Source organism: Nelumbo lutea, chromosome 7 (assembly GCF_056320005.1).
Source record: "Nelumbo lutea isolate HS-2025 chromosome 7, American lotus-T2T, whole genome shotgun sequence".
Lineage (NCBI taxonomy): Eukaryota > Viridiplantae > Streptophyta > Magnoliopsida > Proteales > Nelumbonaceae > Nelumbo > Nelumbo lutea.
In genome coordinates this window covers 10360658-10382569 of record NC_142690.1, presented here as the reverse complement: position 1 = coordinate 10382569, position 21912 = coordinate 10360658, and the positions used below count along the sequence as shown (strand labels likewise).

Below are 21912 nucleotides of genomic sequence, written 5' to 3'. Positions count from 1 at the left end.
CAGGAGTGCAGTGTTCCTCACTCTTGGTGAAATTGAAATCATTGTGAAATGTAATGATTTAAAACAACCTCATTAAGATACGAAAAAGGTCAAGATCAACTTTGATACTTCAAGGATAGAAGATGGAAGATGTATGATTAGTATTGTAGCTTGTGATTATGCCCACAAAGTAATACTAATTTGCAGTTAGTAAGAGCGTTGGTATGTGTTGATTAATGTGGCGATTAGTATTGTAGTTTGTGATTATGCCCACAAAGTAATACTAATTTGCAGTTAGTAAGAGCGTTGGTATGTGTTGATTAATGTGGCACATGCCTGGGCAGCTCTTGGGCATATCTTGTTGCGGCTAGGTTTATAAGTTATTGCTTCATCATTGAAGGACACCAAGTGCGGTAATCAATAGAGTGAAACCTCGGATCAGTCTATCAAAGCTTCTTGGCTGGTTGATTGGGGAACTTGAGCCACACGTGTCACCAGAGAGTTGGGATCACCTGCCAGCTGATCTGAACTGTTGCCAGATCACCAATAAACAAAATACATACCAACACCTATTTGAGTTTTATGATGAGATGTACAGTGTCAGATCATGTTGAGAGGATGTTGTAACTTGTTTATTGGCAGGAGATTCCAACTCAGGTCACACCCTGAATATTTAGTGTAATGTTGTGCCTTTTTGATTTATGGGTTGAGCAAATTTGAATTTGCTCCTTACACCAACTTCACGGTGCATCACAATGCATTGAGAACATCTTTGCATGAATGATAATATCAATTAAGGAGTTTAGATCTGTTCCTCAGAGAGTGTGTCTCACACCATCTTCACAATGCATCACAGTCATGCATTGGGAAGATCTTTCCATGAATGATAACATCATGTATGGGAGATATTCTCAATGCACGGTTGTGAGGAGCAGATCCGATCTCTCAAGTAAAGTCTACACATATGCTGTGAGGTTGGTGTGATGTGCACTTTGTGAAGAACAATTGCAATATGGAGTTGGACCAGTCATTTAGCCTTTACTCTTCGAATTGGGATTTGCTCCTCACACAAGCACCTCACAATGATCACAAAGGCACATCCCACCTCCTGTTAATAATAACACACAAGTATGAAGATGTTCCTAATACACAATGGGATGTACCCGTGAGGTCGGTGTGAGGTGCCCTTTGTGAGAGCACATCCGTTCTCTTACTCTTCTTGTTATGAAAAATGAAAAGGTTAAGTGTCCCAGAAAAAAAACATATAGGGGGTTGTGTCACACACCCTAAGGCATAGGGAGGTCTCTGTAATTTACTCTATTCAGCTTTCGAGTTTGTGAGGTCGAGGTTTCTAATTGCTTTTAGAAACGGGATCTGCTTCTCACAAATGGGGACCTCACATGCATATCCACTTGCATTGAAAACATCTCTGAGACAGGATGTGTACTCACAAATGGGCGTCTCACATGCACATTCGCCGTGCATTGAAAACATCTCCCCTAAATAATAATTATTAAGTATGGAGATGTTCTCAATGCATGTAGGATGTATGCGTGTAAGGCGCCAGGTGTGAGGAGAAGATCTTGGGACAGCCGGACAGGACTGTTGACTGGACTGGATTTTTGGCTTTGAGGCAGTTGATTCTCCTTCATATGTTCAAAAGAAATAAACAGTGCTTGTTGCTTGATGAAGATGAGATCGAAATGCAGGATTTGGTGGCCGAAGCAGCTCTCATCTTGCGAACCAAAACCCACCATTTTGTTTGGGTGGTTCGTCCATTCTTCTTGGACTTCTATCAACGTTGTTGTAGCTCTTGCAGCTTCTCCTAACGAGATATCGCGTTCCTGCTTCCAATCTGGGCTTCAGGTGGATTACCCATTTTAACTTCTCACGTTTTCCTTTTCCTCTTTATATTTTCCCAAAATCTGTTCATTTGGTTTTTGTGTTCTTAGTGTAGTGATGGATGCTTTCCTTCCGTTAAAGGTTGAATGATATGCAGAACTTCTGATGATTTACTTGTGGGTTTTATACGGGAATTTTCTAACTTTCGTAAATTGGTATTCTGTGCTTTTCTACTCACCATGTAGAGAAAACAATACAAGTATGTGAGTTTAGTATTTGGGAGTCTTTATGCTTGAATTACAAGGGATATAACTCAGGCGTTTAGTTGAAATTTGGTTGTTTGTGTTCTTCCCTGTAAAATTCTATGAAATAATTGGTTGCAGCTATTAAGCAATAGATTTTTTTTTAATTAAAAAAAATAACTCCAATACGACATTAATATTTCTTCCAAATCAGATTAAACAGAGCCCAGTTGTTGCCTCTGTTATCTATAAGTTCAAGGCTATAAGCTCAAAAAGTTTTAATGGATAAGAGTTTTAAATTGCATTTTATCTCAAGAAAGGATAATCACTCTCATAAGGAGTGTTTTGTCTAGTCTGCCAACATATTATTTGTCTCTACTAGAAGTCCCAGCTGAAGTTGCCAAGAGGGTGGAGAGATTACAGAAGGATTTTCTATGGGAAGGGGTGGGAGGAGGGAGTTCCAAGAAATTCCATTTGGTCAAATGGGGTAAGGTATGTAGACCAAAGGAGGGAGGGGGTTTGGGGATTAGAAGAGTGAGAGTTTTTAATAAAGCATTACTCAGGAAGTAGCTGTGGAGGTTTGGGATGGAGAAGTTGACTCACTCATCATGGAGGAAGGGGGTGGTGGTGGAACATGTGGTGGTAAGGTTTGGTTAGGAATCGAGGGAGGTTAGTGCATCTTATGGGGTTTGTGTGTGAAGGGTATTATGAAATTTAATCAGCAGTTTAAGAATTTAGCTAGTTTTTCCTTTTGGGATGGGGAAAGGATAAGGTTTTGGGAGGATGATTAGAGTGAGGTGGGTAAGCTGATGGAGGTGTGCCCAAGGCTGTACAGATTCTCAGATCATGATTTAACCATTAGTCAATGTTTTAAGAGGCATGGGGATCAGTGAGTCTGGTGTCCAAGGTTCAGGAGATATTTACTTGAAGGAGAGGAGGAATAATGTATTAACTTGCTGGAAAAGCTGGAGAGGGTAAAGGCTTCAGATCACTTGAGAGATGATCTATGGTGGAAGGAGTGCTCCAATAGTAAATTTACAGTTAAATCTTGCTAATCAGCCTTGTGCAGGAACCATTTGGAGTTTGATCAGGTGGTGGGCATTTGGGGCAATCCTGTGCCCACAAGGGTGGAAGCTGTAGCTTGGCTCATCTCTATGGATAGTGTGCTAACTGCAGATCACCTCGAGAGTAGAGGGTTCAGTCTAGCCAGTATGCTACTTAAGCAGAGAGCAAGAGGAATCTGTGAGTCACTTGTTCATATTGTGCAAGGTGAATGCCTTCATTTGGAAGTTGTTCTCAGCCTTGTTTGGGGTAAGGTATCTTCAGCCTGACTCCCCTGCACAGGTTTTCTCTATATGGCTGAGGATCAGAGGTAGTAAGAAGGCTAAAATGCTATGGATTTGTATTCCTTTTGTGGTTTTCTGGTGCATACGGAAGGAAAGGAATAGGAGGTGTTTTGAAGACAAATGCTGGAGTTTAAAAAGACTAGTGGTAGCTATTTGAAAGGCTTCTTCAGATTGGGCGTTGGTGCATGTTATGCAGGAGAGAAGAAGAGAGGAAGAGAGAAGAGAGAACTGAGAGCCAAAAAGTGCTGCTGGCGGCGCCAGATTTTGGTATATATACTAGGGCGACAGAATATAAAAAATAAAAGGAGAAAATTACAATAGTACCCCTGCGGTACTATACTAAGAGAAATAACAACCTTTTTACACTCCCACTCAAGTTGGGACATAGATGTCAATCATGCCCAACTTGTCACATAAATCATGATGCCGTGAATGGTGTAACTCTTTTGTAAAGATGTCTACAAGTTGATCTTCAGAGCTAACATAAGGAGTACACACTTCCCCTGTGACGACCTTTTCTCTGATAAAGTGTTTGTCGACTTCGATGTGTTTAGTTCTATCATGCAGCACTGGATTAGCAGCAATGTTTATGGCTGCTTTGTTATCACAGAATAGGGTCATAGGTCTGTCAACTGGAAAACCCAACTCACTCAACAAATTTTTTAGCCACATAATTTCAGCCACTCTATGAGACATTGCTGGATATCTAGCTTCAGCACTAGATCTAGCTACCACATTCTGCTTTTTGCTTCTCCAGGTAACTAGATTACCTCCTATAAAGGTATAGTAGCCACTAGTTGACTTTCTGTCATTTAGGGATCCTGCCCAATCTGCATCAGTATACACTTCAACCTTCAAATGTCCATGCTTTTGAAACAACAAGCCTGCACCTGGGAACTTCTTAAGATATCTGAGAACTCTTTCTGTTGCTTCAAGATGGGTAGTCTTAGGGACATGCATGAATTGGCTAAGAACACCCATTGCATAAGCTATGTTTGGTCGAGTCATAGAAAGATATAACAATCTTCCTACAAGTCTGGAACTATTTCGCATCCTTAATGGGTTCACCTTGATAGTCACCTAGTTTGTGGTTAGGATCAATAGGGGAATCAACTGGCTTCACTCCCAATTTTTCTGTATCCAAGAGTAGATCTAGGACATACTTTCTTTGGGAAATGAAGATACCCCTTTGTGAGTTGGCCACTTCAATCCCAAGGAAGTACCTTAGAGGACCTAGATCCTTCACTTCAAATTGGGTAGCAAGAAAATTCTTCAACTTCTGAGTTTCATCATTCCAATTGTTAGAATGCTTGAGTGTGTTCGGCTGATAAGAATTTCTATTAGCCCATTCTTATGTTAAACTTATCTTGTAACTGGGCCTTTGCTAATGGGCCTAATCTTGTTTATGTCTTAAGTCTTCTGGGTGTTCCATCACTAATCAGGGGTATCCCAGTAATTTCTTGTACTTTGTACTTCACTTATATATAAATAAAGGCATGGTCGACTGCAAGTACAGTTCGACATTCTCTGCATCTTAGAAGTTTCATTCTCTTCTTTGCTACTTCGAGTTTAGCTTCTCAGTTTACATGGTATCAGAGCATTAGCTCCTTCCTGGTTTCAGCCGGTGCACTCTCTTCTCTTGCTGCCTTTTCATCTTCTCTTTTTCTTTTTCTGGGTTGCTGCAGCGAAGACCTAGGAGTGTAAGGGAACTCAACAAGTTCGAACCTAGGGTTTCTCTTGGTTGTAGGACTCAAGGGAAGTAAGACCTAGAAGTAGATGTCCTATTAGGTTTTTTTTTCTAGCAAGTAGTAGCTATTTGGCTACTAAGAGAGGTCTGTACAAGACAGACCTAGTTGAGGACTGATTCCAGCAGTTCTAGCACTAGTCGAAAGGGGAAGTGCTTCCTCTACAACTAAAGCTTTGGTGCTCCAGCAAGACCTACGCAGAACAGTGGTAAAGGCATAGCCTCCTCTACAGTTGTAGCTTCGGTGCATTAGCAAGACCTTTACAGAACTGTGGCGACTTCAGTTACAGATCATTTCCAGGTCGGTTACCAGCCCTACTCCAGCTCTGTGAACTGGTTCAGTTACAGACTTTTCCTTGCTGCTGTACCCGAACTGGTTTAGTCCAAGTGAAGCCTATCTGGTGTGCTACCAGCACTGTGAACTCTGTGACTACTTCGGCCAGCCCTAACCAGAACCACCCAACAGTACTGTGAACAACTCCTTGACCGAAGTTAGGATGTCATCACTATCTGGTGAAGTTTCTTCTAAAGATAACAGACCTGTTATAAGGTCCTCAAACCTGGAGAACCCTAATCTGCATAGCTTTCAGATTACAAGTGTGCTATTGGATGAGTATAACTTTAGAGAGTGGTCCGTCTCAGCAAGACTGTTCATTACCTCTCGTGACCTTACAGGCTATTTGGATGGAGATAAAAAGGAACCAGAAATCAACAGCCCTGAATACACTGTGTGGCACAAGGAAAATGCCACAGTCATGTCTTGGTTGCTGGCCTCCATGACTCCACGGGTGGCCAGAACTGTTCATCATTTTCCTACAGCCACTAAAATCTGGGAGAAAGTATCTAAGACATATGGCCAAAAGAAGAATAATGCTAGAATCTATAGGCTGAACCAAGACATTGCAGCCCTAAGGCAAGGAGACATGTCTGTGGCAACATACTTTGCAACACTGGAAGGTCTCTGGGAAGAGCTTGACCATCACATGATTTTGGATTGGGAAAATTCCAGGGATAAGGAGAGGCATGACAAGTAGATTGAGGAGGGCAGAACCTTCAAGTTCCTGGCAGGCTTAGACCCTATATATGAAGGTGTAAGGTCACAGATTCTAGGGAGAGATGAATTACCTAAGCTTCATCATGTTTATTACCTGGTGAGGAATGAAGAAGTAAGGAGAAAGGAGATGCAGGTTGACTCCCAGACACAAGCAACAGAACTATCTGGAGAACATTCAGCTTTAGTCTCTACTAAGGGAAGCAGATTTTCAGACAAGAAGTCCCTCAAGTGCACCCATTGTGGTGGTGAGAAACACACAAAGGAGAAATGTTGGGTCTTGTACCCTCATCTGAAGCCAACTGCTCTGAGAAAGGAAAAAAGGCAACATAAGGGCCACACAACAAGTGGGAATCTTGCCACCAACAACAGTAGTGACATCTCACAGAGTACTCAGCCAGTGTCCTCTTCCACCACAAAGTAGGTTGCTGATTCCTCTGGACCTAGTACCTTGGGCTTTACAGCTAGTGAGGTAGAGGTTCTCAGCCGGGCATTTGCCCGTCTGAAGAACAATCCTTTAGCTTCCACCTCTCTTGCCAAATCAGGTACAGCCTCTGCATTTAGTGCAACTAGTTCCATTAATTCTAGCTCTTGGGTGATTGACTCAGGAGCCACCGACCATATGACACATATGTCCTCGTTATTCTCCTCATATCATTTATTGTCTGGCCAGGATAAGATGAGAGTAGCTGATGGGTCCCTATCCACCATCTCGGGAAAGGGAGTGGTTGACCTAAGCAAAGATCTCTCTCTTAAATCAGTCTTACATGTTCCTAGTCTTACATCAAATTTGTTGTCTGTTTCAAAACTTACAAGAAATTTGAATTGCAGTATAACCTTTTTTCCCTCTCATTGTGTTTTCCAGGATAGATTGATGAGGAGAACGATTGGGAGTGGTCATGAGTATGAGGGCCTCTACTATTTTGATGCATATGTCAGTTCAGCACTGCAAGCTTCTACTACTATTAGTCCAGAAAGTGTGGAGTCAAGAGCTAGGCTGCACTTGTGGCATGCTAGGCTAGGTCATTTGTCTTTTTCTTCTTTAGCAATGTTGTTTCCCGATTTATGTAAGGGCATTCCGAGTCAAAGTTTAGTTTGTGATGTGTGTCAAATGTCAAAACAATGCATATCAATGTATTCAATTTCTAGTAATGAAATTCAAGCCCCTTTTGATTTGGTCCATTATGATGTTTGGGGTCCTTCACCCATTGTCTCCATTGATGGCTTCCGTTATTTTATCAGTTTTATTGACCATTATTCTCGGTGCACTTGGATTTATCTGTTAAAAGGACGTGAAGAAGTTCCACGGATAACTATGATGTTTTGCAAGATGGTTGAAACACAATTTGATAAGAAGATTAAACAATTCCGTTCAGACAATGCAACTGAATATTTTGAAAGATCCCTGAACTCATTCATGGAAAACGAAGGCATGTTACATCAATCATCATGTGCTTACACCCCTCAGCAAAATGGAGTTGCTGAGCGCAAGAATAGGCACCTAATGGAGACAGCTCGAGCTCTACTTTTCCAGCACAATGTGCCCAAGCAATATTGGTCTCAAGCTGTTCTCACTGCATCATACCTGATAAATTGGATGCCATCTAAGGTACTGGGTATGAAGACCCCTTTCTCTGTGTTGTGTCCCACTCTTCCAAAATTTCCTTTTCCCCCACGGGTTTTTGGATGTACATGCTTCATACATGTGAAGGATCCAAAGAAAACCAAGTTGGATCCTAAGGCTACAAAGGGAATTGTTTTGGGTTACTCTCCTACGCAAAAGGGGTATAAGTGTTATGATCCTGTCTCCAAGAAAAAATGTCACCAGAGATGTAGTTTTTTTTTGAGTCTCAACCCTATTTCCAATCTTCTCAGAATCCTTTTCAGGGGGAGACTAGTGGGATGGAAGAGGATTCTCATTCTCCCTTCTTTTTTGTTCCCCTTTCATCACCTTCCACTACTCCTAGCTGTAACATTCCGGGTCGACCTAGTGAGACTCCCGCTGTGCCAGTTACATCTCCAGCTTCAACTGATGCTCCTGATGATTCCAGCAGGCAAGAGAAAGAGATACTTACATACAGTAGAAGGAGGAAGGGCCCTCAACCTCATGATTGCAACCAGTTGGACTCAGATCAATCTGTCTCTGCAATCCAAGGTAATTCTGACTCTCTCAATTCAGATTTGGATCTTCCTATTGCTCTCTGTAAGCCTGTTCGTTCTTGTACCACTCGGCATTCCATAGCTGATTATGTCTCTTACTCACATTTATCACCTGCCTATCATTCCTTTGTGTTTGCTCTTTCCTCTGTATGTGTCCCTTCCAGATATTTAGAGGCGGTATTTGATCCAAGATGGAAAGAAGCCATGAATGAAGAGATGAAAGCCCTAATGAAAGCAAGAACGTGGGAATTGGTGGAACTGCCAGAAGGGAAAGGCACTGTTGGGTGCAAGTGGGTATTCACAGTAAAGCACAGGGAAGATGGGTCAATTGAAAGATACAAGGCCAGACTTGTGGCAAAGGGATTTACACAAAAGGAAGGAATTGACTACAAGGAAACCTTTGCCCCGGTAGCAAAGCTCAACACAATCAGGGTTCTACTATCATTAGCTGCAAAATTCTCTTGGGAACTTCATCAGCTGGATGTGAAGAATGCTTTCCTAAATGGTGATCTACATGAAGAGGTATTCATGGAACCCCCACCTGAATATAATGTTGGAAAGAAGGTGTGTAAACTAAGGAAAGCTTTGTATGGCTTGAAGCAATCTCCCCGGGCATGGTTTGAGAGGCTTTGTACGGCCATGAAGAAAGTGGGGTACACTCAGAGCAGTGCGGATCATACATTGTTTACAAGGAGACAGGATGAAAAACTTACAACTTTCATTGTTTATGTGGATGATATGGTGATTATTGGAAATGATGTGAAAGAGATTAAGAGGCTGAAGGAGTTCTTACCTTCAGAATTTGAGATCAAGGACCTGGGAAATCTGAGATATTTTCTCGGGATTGAATTTGCTAGATCAAGAGAAGGAATCTACATATGTCAACGAAAATATGTGCTTGATCTCCTAGAAGAAACATGCATGATGGGGTGCAGGCCAGCAGACACACCAATAGAACCGAACCATGGATTACAAGAATCAATGGGTGAGGAATACTGTGATAAGGAAAGGTACCAAAAATTGGTAGGAAAACTGATATACCTATCCCTCACTCGGCCAGACATTGCCTATGCAATGCATGTTGTCAGTCAATTCATGCACTCACCAAAGACTCCTCATATGAGAGCAGTGGAAAGAATTCTAAGATACTTGAAAACTTGCCCAGGGAAAGGAATTCTATTTAGGAAGAACAACAGACTTCGAATTGAAGCCTACACTGATGCTGATTGGGCTGGGTCTGTTGGAGACAGAAAATCAACCTCAGGTTACTGTACATTCTTGGGAGGAAACCTAGTCACATGGCACAGTAAGAAGCAGAATGTTGTGGCTAGATCAAGTGCAGAAGCAGAATACCGAGCTATGGCACACGGGGTTGCAGAACTCTTATGGCTCAGAACACTCCTTAATGAGCTTGGTATCAAGACTGAAGGTCCTCTCAAGTTGTATTGTGATAATAAAGCTGCTATCAACATTGCCAATAATCCAGTGCAACATGACAGGACAAAACATATTGAAATTGATCGACACTTTGTAAGAGAGAGAATTGTTTCAGGGGAACTCTGTGTGCCTTATACTCCACCAGAAATGCAGATTGCAGATGTATTAACAAAAGGGTTGGCAACTACAAAGTTCAAGGACATACTTGGCAAGCTAAACATGATTGATATCCATGTTTAGCTTGAGGGGGAGTGTTAGAATGCTTGAGTGTATTCGGCTAATAAGAATTTCTATTAGCCCATTCTTATGTTAAACTTATCTTGTAGCTGGGCCTTTGCTAATGGGCCTAATCTTGTTTATGTCTTAAGTCTTTTGGGTGTCCCATCACTAAGCAGGGGTATCCCAGTAATTTCTTGTACTTTGTACTTCACTTATATATAAATAAAGGCATGGTCGACTGCAAGTACAGTTTGACATTCTCTGCATCTCAGAAGTTTCATTCTCTTCTTTGCTACTTCGAGTTCAACTTCTCAGTTTACACCAATTACCAGTGATAACTATATCATCAACATATACTATCAGTGCTGCAATTTTCCCTTCCCCTCTTTTCACAAACAATGTGTGATCAGATTGACACTGCTTGTATCCTCTTTGCTGTATTGCTACATGGAATCTGCTAAACCAGGCTTTGGTGATTGTTTCAGCCCATATAATGATTTCTTTAACCTGCACACTTTCTATTCATTACCTTGAGTCCGAAAACTAGGGGGTTGTACCATGTATACTTTCTTTTCAAGGTCACCATTCAGAAAGGCATTCTTGATGTCAAGCTGATGAAGATCCTAGTCAAGATTAGCAGTTAGGGAGAAAAGGACTCTAATGGAGTTCATCTTAGCAACAGGTGCAAATGTTTCTACATAATCTACTCCATACACTTGTGTAAACCCCTTTGCCATTAAACGAGCATTATACCGTTCCACAGTGCCATCAACCCTGTGTTTAACTGTGAAAACCCATTTACATCCAACTGGATCCTTCCCTTCAGGAAGATCTACTAGTTCCCATGTGCCATTTTTATGTAACACATTTACCGAAAGAGCTTCTGCCACATTCTTAGGGATAGGAACACTGTCAATGGAAGAGAGAAAGGGCTGAAAGGAGGGTGAAATGTTTTCACAAGAAACAAAGTGGGAAATGGGGTGTTTAGTGGTGCAAGATCTAACACCTTTTCGGTGAGTAATAGGAAGGTAAAGGTCATTAGCAACAAAAGTATCAATAGCAATAGGGTTAGGAATATCAACAGGAACCAATGTACCTGAATGGGTATGATCCGCCCCTGGAGAATCTGATGGCATTGGTGGTACAGTTTCTAGGTGTCCCACAACTCTTGAACATGGTTGGCCTTTGTGAGGACGAAAGAAGACACGAAAGGGAGGAGGATCAGGAAGAGGAGGGAGCTGAATTAGTTTCTCCTCATTCCTACACTCCCCCCGAGGAGAAACATGGAAGAAGGGTTCACTCTCAAAGGAGACATGCATAGAGACATAAAATTTTTGAGAAATATGATCAAAGCACTGGTATCCCTTCTGAGTGAAGGAGTACCCCAAGAAGATGCAATGAGTGGCACGAGGATCTAATTTTCCACGAGTGGGTGACAGATTTTGAACAAAACAATGACAACCAAACACACGAGGAGGAATAGAAAGAAGGGGAGCCTTAGGCAAAAGAAGCTGATGTGGGGCTTTGCATTCTAACCAACGAGGGGGCATGCGGTTGATGAGATAGGTAGCACAAAGGACAACCTCAAGCCAAAATCGTTTCGGGACATTCATATGAAAGAGTAATCCCCGGGCCACTTCAAGAAGGTGTCGGTTCTTTCTTTCAGCAACACCATTTTGTTGTGGAGTTTGGGCACAAAAGCTACGGTGAAGTGAGCCACGCAAAACAAAAAATTCCGTGAGATCACTATGAAAATATTCTTTGGCATTATCCGATTGAAAATTTTGGATTTCAGTTTGAAATTGGGTGAAGATCATCCTCTAAAAATCTTGGATAATTTTAGGTACTTCATCCTTGGTTCGCATGGGATATAACCATGTATATCTGGAGTAATCATCGGTAAGAAAATACTTGTAGCCACTCTTAGATGGTAAAGTAATAGGGCCCCAAACATTAGAGTGGACAATGTGGAAAGGAAGTTCAGATTTATTATTCATTGAAGAGAAATGAGTTCTACACCGCTTACTCAATTGACAAGTTTGACAAATAAATTCTAACACTGATATTGACTTAAACAACTTTGGAAACACAATTTTTAAAGACTCAAAAGATAATGACCAAGACGACTATGCCATATATAGACCTGGCTCTTACAAGACTAACTCTTAGACTCTGTGACTTGAAGACCAGCCTTATTCTCCAGCATGTAAAGCCCATCCACCATACGTCCTCCACCAATCATCTTCCTCGAGGCCAGATCCTAGATCACACAGTAAGAAGGGCAAAAGGTCACTGAGCAGTTTAAGGAATTAGTAATACTACTAATAGAGAACAAATTAATGGGAAATTTTGGGACATGTAAAACATTAGACAGGGTAAGGCCAAAGGGAAGAGAAATGGTTCCTTGACCAGCTGTGGTAGAGTATGATCCATCATCTAGTCTCACCTTGTCTCTTCCAGAAATGAGGTGATAGGTTTGGAAAGTAAGAGGACTTACTAGTCATGTGTATAGACGCTCCAAAATCAATGATCCAAGGGGTGTCAGGGGTATGAGATGCTACATGGAAAGCTGTGGTAGAGTTACTTGATGTAGACGCAAATGAAGTTGAGGGAGAAATATCCATCTGATGAATTGCTCTACCATAGAGCTCTAAATGGTCACAGAAGGAATTAATAATATCCTCTTTTGGGTCGGATCCAGAGGCATGTGCCCGAGTCACAATAGTAACGGGGGGCGGATTCTACTGAGTAGCCATATTTGCTATAGTATGCTTTCTTGTACCTTGCTGTCTTGACTTTTTATTCAGGTCTGAACCTTGCTTTTTACTCAGATCTTGAGCCCATTTCGGCTCCCCATGAAGATCCCAGCATGTGTCTCGGGGTTTCTAGCAATGAGTACACCACAATTTATCATTGTCATCCACCTTTTTCTGAAAATCCCCCTTCTTAAAGGTATTTCCCCCACCGGTAGTAACACTCTCGCCCCCAACACGACTACATCCTCTCCAAAATTGTTCATCAAATTTCTTCTGATTGTACAAGAGCAGAAACTTCCTGGACGGATGGAAGATCCTTGCTACTTAGGATCTAGACTCTGATAGATTCATATGCAGGGTTCAAGCCATGTAGGAAAGCAAACACTCTCTGCTGGTAAACAAGTTTTTTGTACAATTTTGCATCTTCATCACACTTCCAGTCCACACTCTGATAATGGTCTAACTCCTTCCAGACAGAGGTCAAGTCTGAATAGTACACAGACAAACACTTCTCCCCTTGTTTACAAGTGGACGATTCTGCTTGTAACTGGTAGATTTTGCATAGTGACGCAGCTCAGAATAGGTTGATTTTGCTTGTTCCTAGATCTGATTTACCGTTTCAGCCCACATAAAATTCTTTCTTATTTGAGGTTGCATAGACACTAAAAGCCAGGACATGACCATGCTGTTTTCTTGGTTCCATCTGTCATATTTAGCACTCCCAGAATTGGGTTCTTTGATTTCCCATTTATATAACCTATCTTTCCCCTTGCAGTGATGTACAGCTTGATCCCTCTTGTCCATTCTAAATAATTTAAGCCATCGAGAGGAATAACAGCCATGGGAAAGGATAGGCCCACACCCCCACTCATTCCATTTTGCATTGAGGAAACACTGGATGTAGCAGAATCTTCACCACTCATGATTACAGATTAAAAAACACTCTTAAAGTGGGTACAATACCTAAAAAAAATGTCTAACACCAAGGGAGAAAGGAAACCCCTTTTTTCTTCAGAAACACAACTCTTTTCTGTAAAACAGAGGTGCTGTTACAGCACTAACAGGTCATCCCTTGACCTACAGAATCAAAACAGGTGCTGTCACAGTGCATACAGGTCATCTCTTGACCTACGCATCAACGGAAAAGCTGTTACAGCAAGTACAGGTCACTCTCTGACCTTCAGTCCACCATAAAAGCTGCTATTGCAGCACACAAAAGGTCTTCATGACCTACAGTTTATACAGGGGTCAGTCGACTCCACAAAAAAGGAAAGAAAGAGGTGCTGATCACCTCACATCCAACCAGCAGACCTAGTACAGGTTCTGCCCTGACACACGACCAGAAAAAAAGGAGGAGAGAAATTACTTCAGTGCATGAGAAAACCTTGATCTTCAATCAGCTGAACAATAGATGAGGGTGGCAGATCTGGAAATCTGGTGCAAAGAAAACTGTTCACTCGACCTCTCCTTTCAGATCTGATAGTCCCGCTCTGATATCATGTTATGCAGGAGAGAAGAAGAGAGGAAGAGAGAAGAGAGAGAAGAGAGAACTGAGAGCCAAAAAGTACTGCTGGCGGCGCCAGCTTTTGGTATATATACTAGGGTGGCAGAATATAAAAAATAAAAGGAGAAAATTACAATAGTACCCCTGCGGTACTATACTAAGAGAAATAACAGCCTTTTAACAGTGCACCCAGAATTTGCTCAGATTAAAAAGGAAGATTTAAGGGGAAAGATTTTGGGAGGTGCTAGAATTACAAAACAATGACATTGATAGCTTTTTCTGTTGATGTATTGTTTTCTGAAAAGTTTTATAGTGTAGTGTATGAGTGGGTGTTGCCTTGACATCCTATCTGGATGCACTTTCTTTTGTTTTGTTTTAATGAAAAATTTCTATTTACTTATCAAAAAAAAAAAAAAAAAACAAATTAGTATGCAACTTGGCTGCAAACTGGTATATTTGATCTAATTTCTTGTTCAATCTTTTATTTGACGGGTTATCCAGAATTATTAGGGATGAAGAAAGAAAACATGTTATTGTTCTAATTTTGTGTGAAAATACCTAATTTAGCTAGAGCCCACTTTTTCATTAACCATCTATTACCATATAATAATATAAAGTGGATACCCCATTTCTGCAAATGCACACAGAAAAACTAAAACTACTAAAGCAAACTTAATCTATTTCCACTATCAATACCATGTTTATTTTTTTCCTTTTTGATAATTGAAAGAATTTTATTAGTCACAAGGATAAGAAAGTACAAGCTCCCCAAGGAGAGGCATGAGATGCGACCTCTCCATACTAGTTAAGAACAACTTTCCATAAGGTAGCACAAAAAAGATCTTCTTTGGAAACCCCAAGTTTGGCCAAAGAATCATCCATAGTATTTGCTGACCTGCTCACCCATTTAACATCCACTCTCATATTACTAGTTAGCCACTTTACTTTTTTGAGGAGGTCTCTGTACCCCCAAATGACAACATCTGGATTCTGGGTTTGAAAGCCAGCTTATTACCACCTCAGAATCCCCTTCAATTATCAAATGTTCCACCCCAAGCTGGTTGGCAATTTGGATTCCTTGTACAGCCACTGGTACTTCTGCCTTTGTAGAATCTCCTACTCCCACTGATCTTGAGAATAAGGAGATAATGTTGTTATCTTTATTCCCCAGCACACCCCCTACGCCTGAAGGCCCGGAGTTACCTTGGCTGCTCCCATCAAAGTTTAATTTGATGACACCTTTCGGAGGAGGTTCCCATTTTATCACACTTCTATTCTTCTTAGTAGAGGTATTAGCAATTGCTGACCAATTCCTCTAAAGGTCATCAAAAGAAAAATCAGCAAAGATATCCAAGGTCTTCAACCAATGGATTGCTCTTGTAAAAACACAGTCCTTCACTTCAGCCAAGCTTTTTTCCTTCTCTAGGAATACTGTAGCATTCCTTTCCTCCCAAATAGTCCATAAGGTAGCTGCCCTAAGACATTTCCACATGATTTTACCTCTTCTCATATGCCACCTGAAAATAGATGGATTAAATAGCAAACTTACATCAGATGGCTGGATCCACCTACAACCAAAAAGACTTGTTAGAGTGAGCCGAATAAGGGTAATTTAGTAATCTTATGTCAGTTAAGTACTTTGCTTATGTGGCTGTTTTATTAGAGTACTCTGCCCCACACTTAAGTGAGGGCAGTTTAGTCTTTGTAAGTGTAATTAGAACCTAATAAACACAAGGGGGTCGACTGAATGGGAGTCTAATCAGTTCGACTAAACCCTCCTGTTCTCTCTTTCTCTTGTCTTCTTCCTCATCTTCTTCTTCCTTCTTCACTGGTTCGGACTACTGTAGCTGCTCCAAAACATGGTATCAGAGCAAGGTTTCTGACCTGCTTCCGCTTGCAAAGCATCTCAGCTGTGTTCGTGACACCCTCCTCTTCGTTTCTAGTTGGTTAATGGAGAGAGCTGGTTCGCCCTAGGTCTGAGACATCACAGTTCGTTGCTCTCTGCTACGCACAGTTTTCTTCATCAAGGAAGGTGATTTCAGCAGTGAATGGTTGGCTGATACTCTCAAAGGAAGGTTGGTTATTTAGTCCTCTTGTGTTGCTGGTATTTCTGGGTAGGAACCCTTCAAGAATCAGTTAGTACTGATTAGAACCTAGAGAACTAGGTTCATTGTTGCCCTAAAAAGGGCTGTGTGTGCAGTAGCCGAATGGTGTAGGGCTGCTGTGAGTTGTTGAGTGGTGTTAGGGCTGCTGTAGGTGGCCGAGTGGTGTAAGGTGGAATGCAGTGACCTTGCCAAGCTCCTTGTGGTCGTGTAATGCCCTCTTAAGTGTGTTAAACAAATCTGAACTGGGTGTAGCAGTTTGACTGTGTTGTGGTGCTTGTGATGTGCAATTTTTTTTATTGAGTGGTTGTAAGAGGGCCTACTGTTGTGTTGTGGTGCTTGTGATGCTTATGTGGGTCGTAGGTGTGTGAAGTCAGTAGTAGTGTAAAGAAGAACAAGTGTGTGCTCCCACTGTTGTGTTTAGGGGCTGCAATAGGTGCTGAAGTATCAAACTGTGAACAACATCAATCAGCTTGTAGCTGAGAAGTAAGGTTAGAGGCAACTGTGAAAGAGTACAATGGCAGCAATAGGAGATGGCTACAATGATCAGAAACCTAATGTGGTAATTTCCTCCGACTACCTAGGGGTGCAAATGACCTCAATTAAGCTGAATGGGGAGAACTATGTTCCATGGGCCAAATCAGTGGAAGTGTTTCTCAAGGCAAAGAAGAAAGTAAAGCATGTAAGAGATGAAAAGCCATCGGAGGACTCTCCAGGGTTTGATGATTGGGAGCAAGAAGATGCTCAAATCATGACTTGGCTGTGGAATAGTATGGAACCTAAAATTAGTGCCAACTTCATGTTTCTTGATACGGCTAAGGATATATGGGAGCATGCTAAGAAGCTATATTCTGGACAAAATAACACAACAAGAGTGTATCAGCTTTATCAGGAGTATTTTGATTTACAACAAGGAACCAAAACACTAGAAGAGTACTATGCCAACATGAAGAATATAAGGAATGAACTCAATGTCTATCACCCCCTTACTCCAGATATTAAAGTTCAGCAACAGCAAAGGGAGCAATTAGATGTTACAAGATTTTTAGTGGGGCTGAAGTCGGAATATGAACCAGTTAGAGCCCAAATATTGGGGGGCTCTACTCTTCCTACACTTGAGGAAGTATTCTCAAGGCTTCGTAGAATCTCTTTGGGACAGACAGAGAACTCCACACAGTCTGATAGATCAGCACTTGTGACAGTTCGAGGGGTTGGATATAGTACAAGAGGGGGAGGTCATGCTCCCCGAGGAGGCCGTGGCAGTTCCATGATTAGTCGGGGTGGTCGTGACTCAGGGGGAGGCCGTGGCAGAGGGAAGAATAACTCTACAAGGAAATGCACTCATTGTGGTAGAGAGGGACACATAGTGAATTTCTGTTATGATCTACATGGCCCTCCCTCTAAATGGGCTAATCATGCTGTAGCGGGTGAGGTTGATATCAGTGACAGTAAACCGGCAGACCGAACTCATCCCACATCTACATCTACCTCTGGGAGGGAAATGGTGAGCGTACCGCGTGATGAGTATGAACGGTTCCTTCAAACTACTTCACAGCATACCACTGCCACACTTGCCCAATCAGGTATTGCTTGCATGTCATCTAAAATCTCTCCCTGGATTATTGACTCTGGAGCCTCAGATCATATGACCGGGACTCCAGGTGTGTTCTCTTCTCTCTCTGAAACCTCCACATCACAAACTGTTACACTTGCCAATGGGTCCTCATCTCCCGTGGTGTTGGTAATATTGACATGGCTCCTGTGCCCTTATCATCTGTTTTATATGTCCCTAAGTTTCCATTCAATCTTATGTCTGTTAGTAAAATAACCAAAGCTCTTAACTGTTCCGTTACCTTCTTTCCTTCCACCTGTGTTTTTCAGGATCTCAAGACGGGGAAGAAGATTGGTGGGGGGCATGAAGCTGGTGGACTGTACTATCTTGACGGTGGTGGATCTTCAATTGCTCTTCAGACTTCGCTTACTCCTCTACAATGGCATTGCCGACTGGGACATCCATCTCTCAAGGCTCTCAAGATTTTGGTCCCGTCATTGAGTCATTTGTCAGTTTTGCAATGTGAGTCATGTCAGTTTGGGAAACATTGTCGTGTGTCCTTCAGTCCAAGAGTTGAGAGTCGTATGTTGAGTCCTTTTTCTTTGGTTCATTCAGATGTTTGGGGTCCAATCAAAATAGAGTCTTATAATGGGTACAAGTATTTTGTCTCCTTTATTGATGATTGTTCAAGAATGACATGGATTTACTTAATGAAAGAAAGAAGTGAATTGTTTTCTATTTTTCAAAAATTCCATGCTGAAATACGCACACAATTTGGTGTTCCAATCAAAATTCTCCGTTCAGATAATGGTTGTGAATACTTTCTTACTTCATTTCAATAGTATTTAGAACAGCATGGCATTATTCATCAGACATCATGTGCATACACCCCTCAACAAAATGGGGTAGCTGAACGGAAGAACCGTCAGCTTCTTGAAACTACACGGTCTATTCTTCACCACATGATTGTTCCTAAACGTTTTTGGAGTGATGCTGTACTCACTGCATGTTTTCTCATTAATTGGATGCCCTCCTTCATTCTTCATGGTCAGTCCCCCTTCTCTATCTTGTTTCCCACTTTATCTCCATTCCCATTAATTCCTCGTGTCTTTGATTGTGTGTGCTTTGTCCACAATCTGAGCCCTGGAATAGACAAGCTAGATGCACGCTCAATTAAATGTGTCTTCCTTGGCTACTCACGGACTCAGAAATGGTACAAGTGTTATAATCCCATTACCCGGAAGTGATATGTCTGTCCTGATGTCACATTTTTTGAGTCAGTCCCCTTCTTCTCAAGTCCTGAAGCACCCTCGTCTCCACCCGCACTTCCTCTTCCTCTCCCTGTCAGTGATCCAGTTCCAGATGTTGTTGTTGGAGTAGACTCATCACCTCATCCCATGCAGATCACCACCGAACGTCCACCAATCCGGCAAGTGTATACACGGCGAACGGCACCGACCCCTCCTCCAGCTTCTACCTCATCTGCGGATCCTCTCATGGCTCCTATTGTTGAACCCTCAAACCTTGATCTACCCATTGCCTTACGAAAAGGTAAACGCAGTTCTACCCTCCATCCCATTTCCAATTTCGTTTCATTATCTCGTCTTTCTACATCACATCGCCAGTTTGTTTCCCTTTTATCCTCTATTTCCATACCTAACAATGTCCAAGAAGCTCTCAGTTCACCTGATTGGCGGCAGGCAATGGAGGAGGAACTTTCTGCTCTTCAACATACTCAAACGTGGGAACTTACTACTCTCCCACCTGGTAAGCATGCTGTGGGATGTAAATGGGTGTATACTGTGAAATACTTGCCAGATGGTAGTGTAGAGCGTCTGAAGGCCAGACTTGTTGCTAAAGGTTACTCCCAGTTGTATGGAGTAGACTACATGGAGACATTCTCTCCGGTGGCTAAGATTGGTTCTGTTCGTGTACTAATTTCCCTGGCAGTTATGTATGATTGGCCTCTGTTTCAGCTTGATATCAAGAATGCCTTTCTCCATGGTGATCTTGTGGAGGAGGTATATATGGAGCAACCACCTGGGTTTGTTGCTCAGGGGGAGGATGGTAAGGTATGCAGATTGAAAAAGGCAATTTATGGGTTGAAACAATCGTCGCGTGCTTGGTTTGGGAAGTTCAGTGAAGTGGTGAAGAGTTTTGGAATGAAGCAGTGCCAGGTAGATCACTCAGTGTTCAGCTATGACTCAGAAGCTGGGAAGATTCTATTAGTGGTCTATGTGGATGATATTGTCATTACTGGCAGTGATAAATTGGGGATTGGCAAATTAAAGGTATTTTTGCAAAACCATTTCCAAACAAAAGATCTTGGGGACCCTCGTATACTTCATTGGGATGCAATTCTTAGAATTGTGAGGTATCTGAAAGGAGCTCCAGGCCGTGGACTATTGTATAAACCAGGAGGAAAACTTGAAGTAGTGGGGTATACAGATGCAGACTGGGCAGGCTCAGTGAATGATAGAAGATCTACTACGGGCTATTGCACATTTCTTGGAGGAAATCTTGTGACGTGGAAGAGTAAAAAGCAGACGGTTGTGGCCAGAAGTAGTGCTGAAGCTGAGTATAGGGCCATGGCACATACTACCTGTGACTTAGTGTGGTTGAGGAATCTTCTACAAGAAATTGGGTTTCACATGGATAAACCTATGAGACTGTATTGTGACAACCAAGCTGCACTCCATATCTCATCCAATCCTGTATTTCATGAGAGAACAAAGCACATAGAGGTTGATTGCCACTTTGTGAGGGAGAAGGTCCTTGCTGGAGAGATAAACACAGAACATGTGGGCTCGAATGATCAATGGGCAGATTTGTTTACAAAAGCTCTAAACTCAGGGAAAGTGAATCATCTATGTAACAAGCTGGGATTATATGACATATATTCTCCAGCTTGAGGGGGAGTGTTAGAGTGAGCCGAATAAGGGTAATTTAGTAATCTTATGTCAGTTAAGTACTTTGCTTATGTGGCTGTTTTATTAGAGTACTCTGCACCACACTTAAGTGGGGGCAGTTTAGTCTTTGTAAGTGTAATTAGAACCTAATAAACACAAGGGGGTCGACTGAATGGGGGTCTAATCAGTTCGACTAAACCCTCCTGTTCTCTCTTTCTCTTGTCTTCTTCCTCATCTTCTTCTTCCTTCTTCACTGGTTCGGACTACTGTAGCTGCTCCAAAACAAGACTAAAGCTCCAACTCCATAAGGCTGCAGCAAGGGAACATGATATCAGTAAACGGAAACAGTCCTCACTTTGGGCTTTTTTCCTTCTCTAGGAATATTGTAGCATTCCTTTCCTCCCAAATAGTCCATAAGGTAGCTGCCCTAAGACGTTTCTACATGATTTTACCTCTTCTCATATGCCACCTGAAAATAGATGGATTAAATAGCAAACTTACATCAGATGGCCGGATCCACCTACAACCAAAAAGACTAAAGCTCCAACTCCATAAGGCTGCAGCAAGGGAACATGATATCAGTAAACGGAAACAGTCTTCACTTTGGGCCTTCCATAGGGAACACCAGTTCGGGGAAAGACAAGGAAGAGGTCTCTTTTTTTTTGCAAGTTTTCCAAAGTGTTGATTTTTTCATAGTAAACTTCCCAGCAGAACACAACAATTTTTTTTGGGGAATAGGTTTTACCCAAACTTCTTTGACAGGAAAAACTTCGGGGTTGGGGCTGAAATTGAGGGATTTTAGAAATGAAGCACAAGTAAGGTACCTTTAGGTAGGGGAGTCCAGACTCTTGATCAGGTTATGTGGGGTCCAAACAAACTGGCTCAAGTAAATGATGCAACCCAGTAACACAAGTAAGCTCACTATCCCTTAAACCCTTTTGAAAACCAAAGTCGCAGTTTGAAGACAAGGGAAGCAATGTATCCGGAAGACATTTTGAAATTGGCTCATTTTTGTAAAGGGAAAGGGAGTATAAGGAAGGGAATCGGTCCTTGAGGGGTTGTTTACCCA

At 41.9% G+C, this 21912-nt stretch overlaps 1 protein-coding gene across 8 annotated transcripts in view; it reads left to right on the top strand.

Moving 5' to 3' along the window:
- The first annotated feature begins 1494 nt into the window (after positions 1 to 1494).
- LOC148845041 (N-acetylglucosaminyl transferase component family protein / Gpi1 family protein) overlaps positions 1495 to 21912 on the top strand; it is a 60664-nt gene continuing 40246 nt past the window's right edge. For 2 of the 8 annotated variants that reach the window (XM_088954856.1, XM_088954851.1), the window contains exon 1: positions 1522 to 1845. The gene's annotated coding sequence lies outside the window, so the exon portion shown is untranslated. Of the gene's footprint in view, positions 1846 to 21912 lie in introns of all 8 variants that reach the window. The other 6 variants (XM_088954852.1, XM_088954849.1, XM_088954853.1 and 3 more) reach the window with 6 other exon arrangements.